The sequence below is a fragment of the Nerophis ophidion genome, linkage group LG29, assembly GCF_033978795.1.
Source record: "Nerophis ophidion isolate RoL-2023_Sa linkage group LG29, RoL_Noph_v1.0, whole genome shotgun sequence".
Taxonomy (NCBI): Eukaryota; Metazoa; Chordata; class Actinopteri; order Syngnathiformes; family Syngnathidae; genus Nerophis; species Nerophis ophidion.
In genome coordinates this window covers 18,170,048-18,182,547 of record NC_084639.1, presented here as the reverse complement: position 1 = coordinate 18,182,547, position 12,500 = coordinate 18,170,048, and the positions used below count along the sequence as shown (strand labels likewise).

The 12,500-nt window shown below is 38.5% G+C and overlaps 1 protein-coding gene across 2 annotated transcripts in view; it reads right to left on the bottom strand.

The window, feature by feature from the left end:
- Positions 1-12,500, bottom strand: part of LOC133546151 (protocadherin-1-like) — a 243,313-nt gene that overhangs the window by 9,987 nt on the left and 220,826 nt on the right. The gene's annotated exons all lie outside the window — the stretch shown is intronic.

Sequence of the window (12,500 nt, the reverse complement as noted above, 5' to 3'; positions counted from 1 at the left end):
GTTGGAATTTTTCCAATTATTGCATTAATACGTTATTATAATTTTTTAATTTTAATTAATTGACTAACTAAACTTTGTCATTTTATTGTATTCTCTTGTATTGTATTCCACTGTATTTTATTTTTATGTTTTTTTATTTTATTCTATTTATTTGCACTTCATTCTATCATATTCTATTCTACTGTATTTTATTCTTTTTTTTATTATATTTTATTATGTTTCTACAGTATTCTGTTTTATTCTATTCTATTGTATTTAATTCTATTTTAAAGTATTATACTATATTTTAATCTATTCTATTATGTTTTACTCCCTTTTATTTTATTCTGTCATATCACTTTCTATTTTATTATTATTTTTAATTTGTGTCTACTTTTTGCATTCGGTTTTATTGTATTATATTTGATTATATTTTACTCTCTTTATTTTATCATATTCTATGTAATTTTTTGTCTTTTATTATATTTTATTTTATTCTGTTTTACTCTCTTTTCATTTATTCTATTTAATTTTATTTTGTGTTACTCTTTTAGTTTTATTCTATTCTATTTTAAGGTATTTTCTTCTATTATAGTCTATTACATTATATTTAACGGTAATTTATCGTGTTTTATTCTATTCTATTGTACTCCTTTCTATTGTATTTTAATCTATTATATTATATTTTACTCAATTTTATTGTATTCTATTTTATTTTTACTATATCGGATCATTTTCTATTTTAATTATTTTTAATTTGTGTCTATTTTTTGTATTCTGTTTTATTGCATTTTATCCTGCTTGATTATAGTTTACTGTCTTTTATTATATAGTATTCTATTAAATTGTATTCTATTTTAATGTGTTTTATTGGGTTTTATTCCATTGTATTCTATTTAAATTGCATTTTTTTCTAACATATTCTATTCTATTTTACAGTATTTTGTTTTGTGTTATTCAATTCTATTTACTCTTTTTACATTTATTTTACTCCCTTTTATTTTATTTTATCATTCTGTCTCATTTTCTATGTTATTATTATTTGTATATATTTATTTTGTCCATTTTTTCTATTCTGTTTTATTCCATTCCATTCTATTTGATTATATTTTACTGTCTTTTATTTTATCTTATTGTATGCCATTTTATTCAATTCTATTGTGTTTTGTTCTGTTCTATTCTGTTTTATTCAGTTTTACTCTGTTTTGTATTATTCTATTTCATTTTATTTTTTCTATTCTGTTTTTATATTTTTTCAGTCTCTTTTTTTTACTATAATTATTTTTTTTAATTTTTTTATTGTATTTCATTTGACTTATTTTCATTTTGAGAGCTTCTAATACTTCCGATCAGGATGTTCAAACTTAGTCTACTAAGGGCGGCGTACTAAAACTGAAAAGTATTCGGGGGGCTTTTTTTTTGTTTTTTAAACGCTAAAAGCAGATGTTTAATGTATTTCAAAACAAAACGTTGTGCAAATGAGTAAAGTATTTCTGTTGCTTGCATCGAATATTCCAGCAATATTCTGTGAGTTTATAAAAAGTATCAGGCTTCAACACATCAAACACGGGAGTTGTAGAATGAAAGCGTTGCTTGACGTCCGCGCTGGCATCAAACAGGAAGTGGAGCCCCTCCCCCTCGCTGCAATGAGGTGACCCCCCGTCAGGATGCGGGCTGAACGTAAATAACATCAACGTCGCCGCACATCTGAGGAAGTACGGAATTAGCGGCGAGGTGAAGTGCGCCCAGCCGTCAATTATTAATAGTGCACGGAAGAAGAAGAAGAAGAGCTCGTCCCGGCGGAATCGGCCTACTATGACAGAAAAATTCAATTATCCTACAAAAGTGAATAAATTTGCAACGCCGCAGCCCGCGGCTCAAATCTCCCAGGACGCACTGGGAGCACGCCAAGTGGGAGGGGCCACGGGGGCGAGGAGACTCGGTAATGGGAGGCGGCCATTTTGCAACTTCAGACAAGCGACTTCCTGGCGGACAGGAAGTCAAAAACCTGAACGACTGCACTCTAAAGATTTGAATACTCAAAGACTATGTGTAAGTACACAAGTGTATACACTTATGTACTCAAAGACTATGTGGAAGTACACAAGTGTATACATTTATGTAATCAAAGACTATGTGTAAGTACACAAGTGTATACACTTAGGTAATCAAAGACTATGTGTAAGTACACAAGTGTATACACTTATGTACTCAAAGACTATGTGGAAGTACACAAGTGTATACACTTATGTACTCAAAGACTATGTGGAAGTACACAAGTGTATACACTTATGTACTGAAATACTAAGTGTAAGTACACAAGTGTATACACTTAGGTAATCAAAGACTATGTGTAAGTACACAAGTGTATACACTTATGTACTCAAAGACTATGTGGAAGTACACAAGTGTATACACTTATGTACTCAAAGACTATGTGGAAGTACACAAGTGTATACACGTATGTACTCAAAGACTATGTGGAAGTACACAAGTGTATACACTTATGTACTCAAAGACAATGTGTAAGTACACTTGTGTACTGAAATAATAAGTGTAATAATGCAAGTGTACACACTTTTGCACTCAAAAGACTATGTGTAAGTACACAAGTGTACCCACTTATGTACTGAAGGACTAAGTGTAATAACGCAAGTGTAACACACTTATATACTCAAAGACTATGTGTAAGTACACAAGTGTACACAATTGTATACTCAAAGACTAAGTGTAAGTACACAAGTGTATACACTTATGTATTCAAAGACTATGTGTAAGTACACAGGTGTACACACTTATGTACAGAAAGACTAAGTGTAAGTACACAAGTGTACACACTTCTGTCCTCAAAAAATATGTGTAAGTACACAAGTGTGTACACTTATATACTCACAGACTAAGTGTAAGTACACAAGTGTACACACTTATGTACTGAAAGACAAAGTGTAATAACGCAAGTGTACACACTTATTTACTCAAAAACTAAGTGTTAGTACACAAGTGTACACACTTATATACTCAGAGAATACGTGTAAGTATACAAGTGTACACACTTGTATACTCAAAGGCTATGTATAAAAACTGAAGTCTACACACTTATGTGATGAAACACTAAGTGTAAGAAGACAAGTGTACACACTTATATACTCTAAGACTATGTGTAAGTACACAAAAGTACACACATATGTACTGAGAGACTGAGTGGAAGTAGACAAGTATGCACACTTATATACTCAACGACTATGTGTGAGTACACAAGTGTACACAATTGTATACTCAAAGACTAAGTGTAAGTACACAAGCGTATACACTTGTATACTCAAAGACTAAGTGTAAGTACACAATTGTAACAAACTAGTACACTGAAAGACTAGGTGGACATTTATGTAACACACTAGTACACTAAAAGACGAAATTTAATTACACAAGTGCAACACCTTAATACACTAAACGACTAAGTGTACTGTGATATAACACACTAGTACACCCAAAGACTATGTTTAAGTACACAAGTGCAACACACTAGTACACGGAAAGACTACATGTGTAAGTGCAACACACTAGTACGCTGAAAAACTAAGTCTAAATGTGTAAGTGCAACACATTAGTACAATGAAAGACTATAAGTGTCTAAGTGCAACACACTGGTGCACTTAAATATTAAGTGTGTATGTACATCAATTAAGAGGCAGTAGAAGTCTGGCCGGCTTCCAGTAGTTCCTCCCAAACAGCAGCGCTGGTAGAGCGTAACAAAGTTGTGTTTTAGGAGCATGAAGTAACAAAGTTGTGTTTTAGGAATATGAAGTAACACAAGTGCACACAGACGTCCTCACAAGGTCCACAGTAACAAAGTTGTGTTTTAGGAGCATGAAGTAACAAAGTTGTGTTTTAGGAGCATGAAGTAACACAAGTGCACGCAGACGTCCCCACAAGGTCCACAGTAACAAAGTTGTGTGTAAGAAGCACAAAGTAACACGACTGCACGCAGACGTCCCCATAAGGTCCACAGTATCAAAGTTGTGTGTAAGAAGCATGAAGTAACAAAGTTGTGTGTAACGAGCATGAAGTAACAAAGTTGTGTTTTAAGAGCACAAAGTAACACAAGTGCACACAGACGTCTCCACAAGGTCCACAGTAACAAAGTTGTGTGTAAGGAGCATGAAGTAACACAAGTGCACACAGACGTTCCCACAAGGTCCACAGTAACAAAGTTGTGTGTAAGGAGCATGAAGTAACAAAGTTGTGTTTTAAGAGCATGACGTAACACAAGTGCACGAAGACGTCCCCACAAGGTCCACAGTAACAAAGTTGTGTGTTAAGAGCATGAAGTCGCACAAGTGCACGAAGACGTCCCCACAGGGTCCACAGTAACACAGTTGTGTGTAAGGACTATGAAGTAACAAAGTTGTGTTTTAGGAGCATGAAGTAACACGAGTGGACGCAGACGTCCCCACAAGGTCCATAGTAACAAAGTTGTGTGTAAGGAGCATGAAGTAACAAAGTTGTGCTTTAAGAGCATGAAGTAACACAAGTGCATGCAGATGTCCCCACAAGGTCCACAGTAACAAAGTTGTGTGTAAGGAGAATGAAGAAACAAAGTTGTGTTTTAGGAGCATGAAGTAACACAAGTGCACACAGACGTTCCCACAAGTTTCACAGTAACAAAGTTGTGGGTAAGGAGCATGAAGTAACAAAGTTGTGTTTTAGGAGCATGAAGTAACACAAGTGCACGCAGATGTCCCCACAAGGTCCACAGTAACAAAGTTGTGTGTAAGGAGCATGAAGTAACAAAGGTGTGTTTTAGGAGCATGAAGTAACAAAGGTGTGTTTTAGGAGCATGAAGTAACAAAGTTGTGTGTTAGGAGCCTGAAGTAACAAAGTTGTGTTTTAGGAGTATGAAGTAACAAAAGTGCACGCAGACGTCCCCACAAGGTCCACAGTAACAAAGTTGTGTGTAAGGAGCATGAAGTAACAAAGTTGTGTTTTAAGAGCATGAAGTCGCACAAGTGCACGAAGACGTCCCCACAGGGTCCACAGTAACACAGTTGTGTGTAAGGACTATGAAGTAACAAAGTTGTGTTTTAGGAGCATGAAGTAACACGAGTGGACGCAGACGTCCCCACAAGGTCCACAGTAACAAAGTTGTGTGTAAGGAGCATGAAGTAACAAAGTTGTGCTTTAAGAGCATGAAGTAACACAAGTGCATGCAGATGTCCCCACAAGGTCCACAGTAACAAAGTTGTGTGTAAGGAGAATGAAGAAACAAAGTTGTGTTTTAGGAGCATGAAGTAACACAAGTGCACACAGACGTTCCCACAAGTTTCACAGTAACAAAGTTGTGTGTAAGGAGCATGAAGTAACAAAGTTGTGTTTTAGGAGCATGAAGTAACACAAGTGCACGCAGATGTCCCCACAAGGTCCACAGTAACAAAGTTGTGTGTAAGGAGTATGAAGTAACAAAGGTGTGTTTTAGGAGCATGAAGTAACAAAGGTGTGTTTTAGGAGCATGAAGTAACAAAGTTGTGTGTTAGGAGCCTGAAGTAACAAAGTTGTGTTTTAGGAGTATGAAGTAACACAAGTGCACGCAGACGTCCCCACAAGGTCCACAGTAACAAAGTTGTGTGTAAGGAGCATGAAGTAACAAAGTTGTGTTTTAAGAGCATGAAGTAACACAAGTGCATGCAGATGTCCCCACAAGGTCCACAGTAACAAAGTTGTGTGTAAGGAGAATGAAGAAACAAAGTTGTGTTTTAGGAGCATGAAGTAACACAAGTGCACACAGACGTTCCCACAAGTTTCACAGTAACAAAGTTGTGGGTAAGGAGCATGAAGTAACAAAGTTGTGTTTTAGGAGCATGAAGTAACACAAGTGCACGCAGATGTCCCCACAAGGTCCACAGTAACAAAGTTGTGTGTAAGGAGCATGAAGTAACAAAGGTGTGTTTTAGGAGCATGAAGTAACAAAGGTGTGTTTTAGGAGCATGAAGTAACAGAGTTGTGTGTTAGGAGCCTGAAGTAACAAAGTTGTGTTTTAGGAGTATGAAGTAACACAAGTGCACGCAGACGTCCCCACAAGGTCCACAGTAACAAAGTTGTGTGTAAGGAGCATGAAGAAACAAAGTTTTGTTTTAGGAGCATGAAGTAACACAAGTGCACACAGACGTTCCCACAAGGTCCACAGTAACAAAGTTGTGTGTAAGGAGCATGAAGTAACAAAGTTGTGTTTTAGGAGCATGAAGTAACACAAGTGCACCCAGACGTCTCCACAAGGTCCACAGTAACAAAGTTGTGTTTTAGGAGCACGAAGTAACACAAGTGCACACAGACGTCTCCACAGGGTCCACAGTAACAAAGTTGTGTGTAAGGAGCATGAAGTAACATAGTTGTGTTTTAGGAGTATGAAGTAACACAAGTGCACACAGACGTCCCCACAAGGTCCACAGTAACAAAGTTGTGTGTAAGGAGCATGAAGAAACAAAGTTTTGTTTTAGGAGCAAGAAGTAACACAAGTGCACACAGATGTCCCCACAAGGTCCACAGTAACAAAGTTGTGTGTAAGGAACATGAAATAACAAAGTTGTGTTTTAGGAGCATGAAGTAACATGAGTGCATGCAGAGGTCCCTACAAGATCCACAGTAACAAAGTTGTGTTTTAGGAGCATGAAGTAACACAAGTGCACGCAGACGTCCCCACGAGGTCCACAGTAATACAGTTGTGTGTTAAGAGCATGAAGTAACACAAGTGCACGAAGACGTCCCCACAAGGTCCACAGTATCAAAGTTGTGTGTAAGGAGCACAAAGTAACACAAGTGCATACAGACGTCTCCACAAGGTCCACAGTAACAAAGTTGTGTGTAAGGAGCAAGAAGTAACAAAGTTGTGTTTTAGGATAATGAAGTAACACAAGTGCACGCAGACGTCCCCACAAGGTCCACAGCAGCAAAGTTGTGTGTAAGGAGCATGAAGTAACAAAGTTGGGTTTTAGGAGTATGAAGTAACACAAGTGCACGCAGACGTCCCCACAAGGTCCACACTGACAAAGTTATGTGTAAGGAGCATGAAGTAACAAAGTTGTGTTTCAGGACTATGAAGTAACACAAGTGCACGCAGACGTCCACACAAGGTCCACAGTAACAAAGTTGGGTGTAAGGAGCATGAAGTAACAAAGATGTGTTTTAGGAGTAAGAAGTAACACAAGTGCACGCAGATGTCCCCACAAGGTCCACAGTAACAAAGTTGTGTGTAAGGAGCTTGAAGTAACAAAGTTGTGTTTTAGGAGCATGAAGTAACATGAGTGCACGCAGAGGTCCCCACAAGGTCCACAGTAACAAAGTTGTGTGTAAGGAGCATGAAGTAACAAAGTTGTGTTTTAGGAGTATGAAGTAACACAAGTGCACGCAGACGTCCTCACAAGGTCGACAGTAACCCAGTTGTGTGTAAGGACTATGAAGTAACAAAGTTGTGTTTTAGGACTATGAAGTAACACAAGTGCACGCAGACGTCCCCACAAGGTCGACAGTAACACAGTTGTGTGTAAGGACTATGAAGTAACAAAGTTGTGTTTTAGGAGCATGAAGTAACACGAGTGCACACAGATGTCCCCACAAGATCCATAGAAACAAAGATGTGTGTAAGGAGCATGAAGTAACAAAGTTGTGTTTTAGGAGCATGAAGTAACATGAGTGCACTTAGAGGTCCCCACAAGGTCCACAGTAACAAAGTTGTGTGTAAGGAGCATGAAGTAACAAAGGTGTGTTTTAGGAGCATGAAGTAACAAAGGTGTGTTTTAGGAGCATGAAGTAACAAAGTTGTGTGTTAGGAGCCTGAAGTAACAAAGTTGTGTTTTAGGAGTATGAAGTAACAAAAGTGCACGCAGACGTCCCCACAAGGTCCACAGTAACAAAGTTGTGTGTAAGGAGCATGAAGTAACAAAGTTGTGTTTTAAGAGCATGAAGTCGCACAAGTGCACGAAGACGTCCCCACAGGGTCCACAGTAACACAGTTGTGTGTAAGGACTATGAAGTAACAAAGTTGTGTTTTAGGAGCATGAAGTAACACGAGTGGACGCAGACGTCCCCACAAGGTCCACAGTAACAAAGTTGTGTGTAAGGAGCATGAAGTAACAAAGTTGTGCTTTAAGAGCATGAAGTAACACAAGTGCATGCAGATGTCCCCACAAGGTCCACAGTAACAAAGTTGTGTGTAAGGAGAATGAAGAAACAAAGTTGTGTTTTAGGAGCATGAAGTAACACAAGTGCACACAGACGTTCCCACAAGTTTCACAGTAACAAAGTTGTGGGTAAGGAGCATGAAGTAACAAAGTTGTGTTTTAGGAGCATGAAGTAACACAAGTGCACGCAGATGTCCCCACAAGGTCCACAGTAACAAAGTTGTGTGTAAGGAGTATGAAGTAACAAAGGTGTGTTTTAGGAGCATGAAGTAACAAAGGTGTGTTTTAGGAGCATGAAGTAACAAAGTTGTGTGTTAGGAGCCTGAAGTAACAAAGTTGTGTTTTAGGAGTATGAAGTAACACAAGTGCACGCAGACGTCCCCACAAGGTCCACAGTAACAAAGTTGTGTGTAAGGAGCATGAAGTAACAAAGTTGTGTTTTAAGAGCATGAAGTAACACAAGTGCATGCAGATGTCCCCACAAGGTCCACAGTAACAAAGTTGTGTGTAAGGAGAATGAAGAAACAAAGTTGTGTTTTAGGAGCATGAAGTAACACAAGTGCACACAGACGTTCCCACAAGTTTCACAGTAACAAAGTTGTGGGTAAGGAGCATGAAGTAACAAAGTTGTGTTTTAGGAGCATGAAGTAACACAAGTGCACGCAGATGTCCCCACAAGGTCCACAGTAACAAAGTTGTGTGTAAGGAGCATGAAGTAACAAAGGTGTGTTTTAGGAGCATGAAGTAACAAAGGTGTGTTTTAGGAGCATGAAGTAACAGAGTTGTGTGTTAGGAGCCTGAAGTAACAAAGTTGTGTTTTAGGAGTATGAAGTAACACAAGTGCACGCAGACGTCCCCACAAGGTCCACAGTAACAAAGTTGTGTTTTAGGAGCATGAAGTAACACAAGTGCACACAGACGTTCCCACAAGGTCCACAGTAACAAAGTTGTGTGTAAGGAGCATGAAGTAACAAAGTTGTGTTTTAGGAGCATGAAGTAACACAAGTGCACGCAGACGTCTCCACAAGGTCCACAGTAACAAAGTTGTGTTTTAGGAGCACGAAGTAACACAAGTGCACACAGACGTCTCCACAGGGTCCACAGTAACAAAGTTGTGTGTAAGGAGCATGAAGTAACATAGTTGTGTTTTAGGAGTATGAAGTAACACAAGTGCACACAGACGTCCCCACAAGGTCCACAGTAACAAAGTTGTGTGTAAGGAGCATGAAGAAACAAAGTTTTGTTTTAGGAGCAAGAAGTAACACAAGTGCACACAGATGTCCCCACAAGGTCCACAGTAACAAAGTTGTGTGTAAGGAACATGAAATAACAAAGTTGTGTTTTAGGAGCATGAAGTAACATGAGTGCATGCAGAGGTCCCTACAAGATCCACAGTAACAAAGTTGTGTTTTAGGAGCATGAAGTAACACAAGTGCACGCAGACGTCCCCACGAGGTCCACAGTAATACAGTTGTGTGTTAAGAGCATGAAGTAACACAAGTGCACGAAGACGTCCCCACAAGGTCCACAGTATCAAAGTTGTGTGTAAGGAGCACAAAGTAACACAAGTGCATACAGACGTCTCCACAAGGTCCACAGTAACAAAGTTGTGTGTAAGGAGCAAGAAGTAACAAAGTTGTGTTTTAGGATAATGAAGTAACACAAGTGCACGCAGACGTCCCCACAAGGTCCACAGCAGCAAAGTTGTGTGTAAGGAGCATGAAGTAACAAAGTTGGGTTTTAGGAGTATGAAGTAACACAAGTGCACGCAGACGTCCCCACAAGGTCCACACTGACAAAGTTATGTGTAAGGAGCATGAAGTAACAAAGTTGTGTTTCAGGACTATGAAGTAACACAAGTGCACGCAGACGTCCACACAAGGTCCACAGTAACAAAGTTGGGTGTAAGGAGCATGAAGTAACAAAGATGTGTTTTAGGAGTAAGAAGTAACACAAGTGCACGCAGATGTCCCCACAAGGTCCACAGTAACAAAGTTGTGTGTAAGGAGCTTGAAGTAACAAAGTTGTGTTTTAGGAGCATGAAGTAACATGAGTGCACGCAGAGGTCCCCACAAGGTCCACAGTAACAAAGTTGTGTTTTAGGAGTATGAAGTAACACAAGTGCACGCAGACGTCCTCACAAGGTCGACAGTAACCCAGTTGTGTGTAAGGACTATGAAGTAACAAAGTTGTGTTTTAGGACTATGAAGTAACACAAGTGCACGCAGACGTCCCCACAAGGTCGACAGTAACACAGTTGTGTGTAAGGACTATGAAGTAACAAAGTTGTGTTTTAGGAGCATGAAGTAACACGAGTGCACACAGATGTCCCCACAAGATCCATAGAAACAAAGATGTGTGTAAGGAGCATGAAGTAACAAAGTTGTGTTTTAGGAGCATGAAGTAACATGAGTGCACTTAGAGGTCCCCACAAGGTCCACAGTAACAAAGTTGTGTTTTAGGAGCATGAAGTAACAAAGTTGTGTTTTAGGAGCATGAATTAACAAAGTTGGGTTTTAGGAGCATGAATTAACAAAGTTGGGTTTTAGGAGCACGAAGTAACAAAGTTGGGTTTTAGGAGCATGAAGTAACAAAGTTGGGTTTTAGGAGCATGAATGAACAAAGTTAGGTTTTAGGAGCACGAAGTAACAAAGTTGGGTTTTAGAAGCATGAAATAACAAAGTTGGGTTTTAGGAGCACGAAGTAACAAAGTTGAGTTTTAGAAGCACGAAGTAACAGGAGTGCACGCAGACGTCCCCACACAGCAAAAGTAGAACACGAGAAGAAAAGATCTTGTTTCAGTGCTGGCTGCAGCAAAACGAGGAACATAATCAATTATAGCTAAGCTCCTTCTTCATGTCTCCTCACGCGCTGCAAGACCACCCGAGACTTCCGTCACAGAACTTCTTCCAACGCCGGTTTCCCTGACAACAAATGAATCTTGCTCTGTGATGTCTGCTTCCTGCACTGCAAGGTTCTAGAAGAAGCAGCAGGGAACGTCCTGGCCGGTTCTGGGCAGCCAAGAACAATGTTGCTGACTCATCAAGTCCTGGGCAGCAGGAAGTGTTTCACAATAAAAGCACAGACCCCTTATCTGGGAGTGATAGAGGAAGTCCACGCATGGGAAGAAAACAATGACCCTGAAAAGATCCTTTTGAAAACTGAAAGGATTTGGAAAGTTTTCGTAAAGTTCTAACTAATTCTGGCACTCAAATGATTAAATATCATTGACGTGTGTGCAAAAAATATTTTCATTTAAGGTTCTTAAGTGATTTTATTTTGTTTTTGTGCTTGTCGAGTGATAGTCACATGACTATCTCAGTTAAGCGAGCTCATTTTTAAAAGTTTCTTTTACCATCAAAAATCATTTCAAACATGTGTAAATACGGCTGCCCTTATAACTAAACTGGGGCCCGAAGCAGAATTTAATTTGAATTAGTTTTTTTAACAAAAATATTTTGCAATTTTTTTAATATAATATCAAAACTTGATTTTATATTATTCTATCATTTGTACTTAAACAAATATAAGGCAAAACAGTGTTAAATAAGTATTTGTTATTATCATTTCATTGTCATTGTATTATATATTATCATGATATATATTATAAATAAAATAATATATTAAATATACATAATTATATATTATAAATATTATTTATGCAACATATATGAAATGATTATTTAATTATTATATCTTATATTATTATTAGAAATATTATAGATATAGATATTACAGAGTTGAACATATACACGTATATTAAAGCAGTAAGCAGCTATGTTTTATTAGTATACCGTAGCTGCGTGTGTCAAATATGAATCATTAAATGACTCCCGCCTCCTGGTGGTAGAGGGCGCTAGTGATCCTTCTTGCGACTACTCGGCTGCAGAAGAAGTGAGAACAAGCAGCAAGAGTGTGAATTATATTTATATAGCGCTTTTCTCTAGTGACTCAAAGCGCTTTACAAAGTGACACCCAATATCTAAGTTACATCTAAACCAGTGTGGGTGGCACTGGGAGCAGGTGGGCAAAGTGTCTTGCCCAAGGACACAACGGCAGAAACGAGGATGGCGGAAGCGGGAATCGAACCTGCAACCCCTCAAGTTGCTGACACGGCCACTCTACCAAGGAGGGATTGTTTATTTTTTCCTCTCGCTTGCACTTTTAACATGGAGGATGACATATCTAAAATAAAACCCTTTTCTAAACTGGACTTTCAATGGAAACAGGAGGCAATAAAAGAAGATCTCCATCTGGACGGAGAGACTTTTAAAACTGAAGAAAGATAAGGAAGACTTCTATAAAGAAGTTATCGATGCTTTTGAGCTGAAGGAGCTGAGCATGGACTGT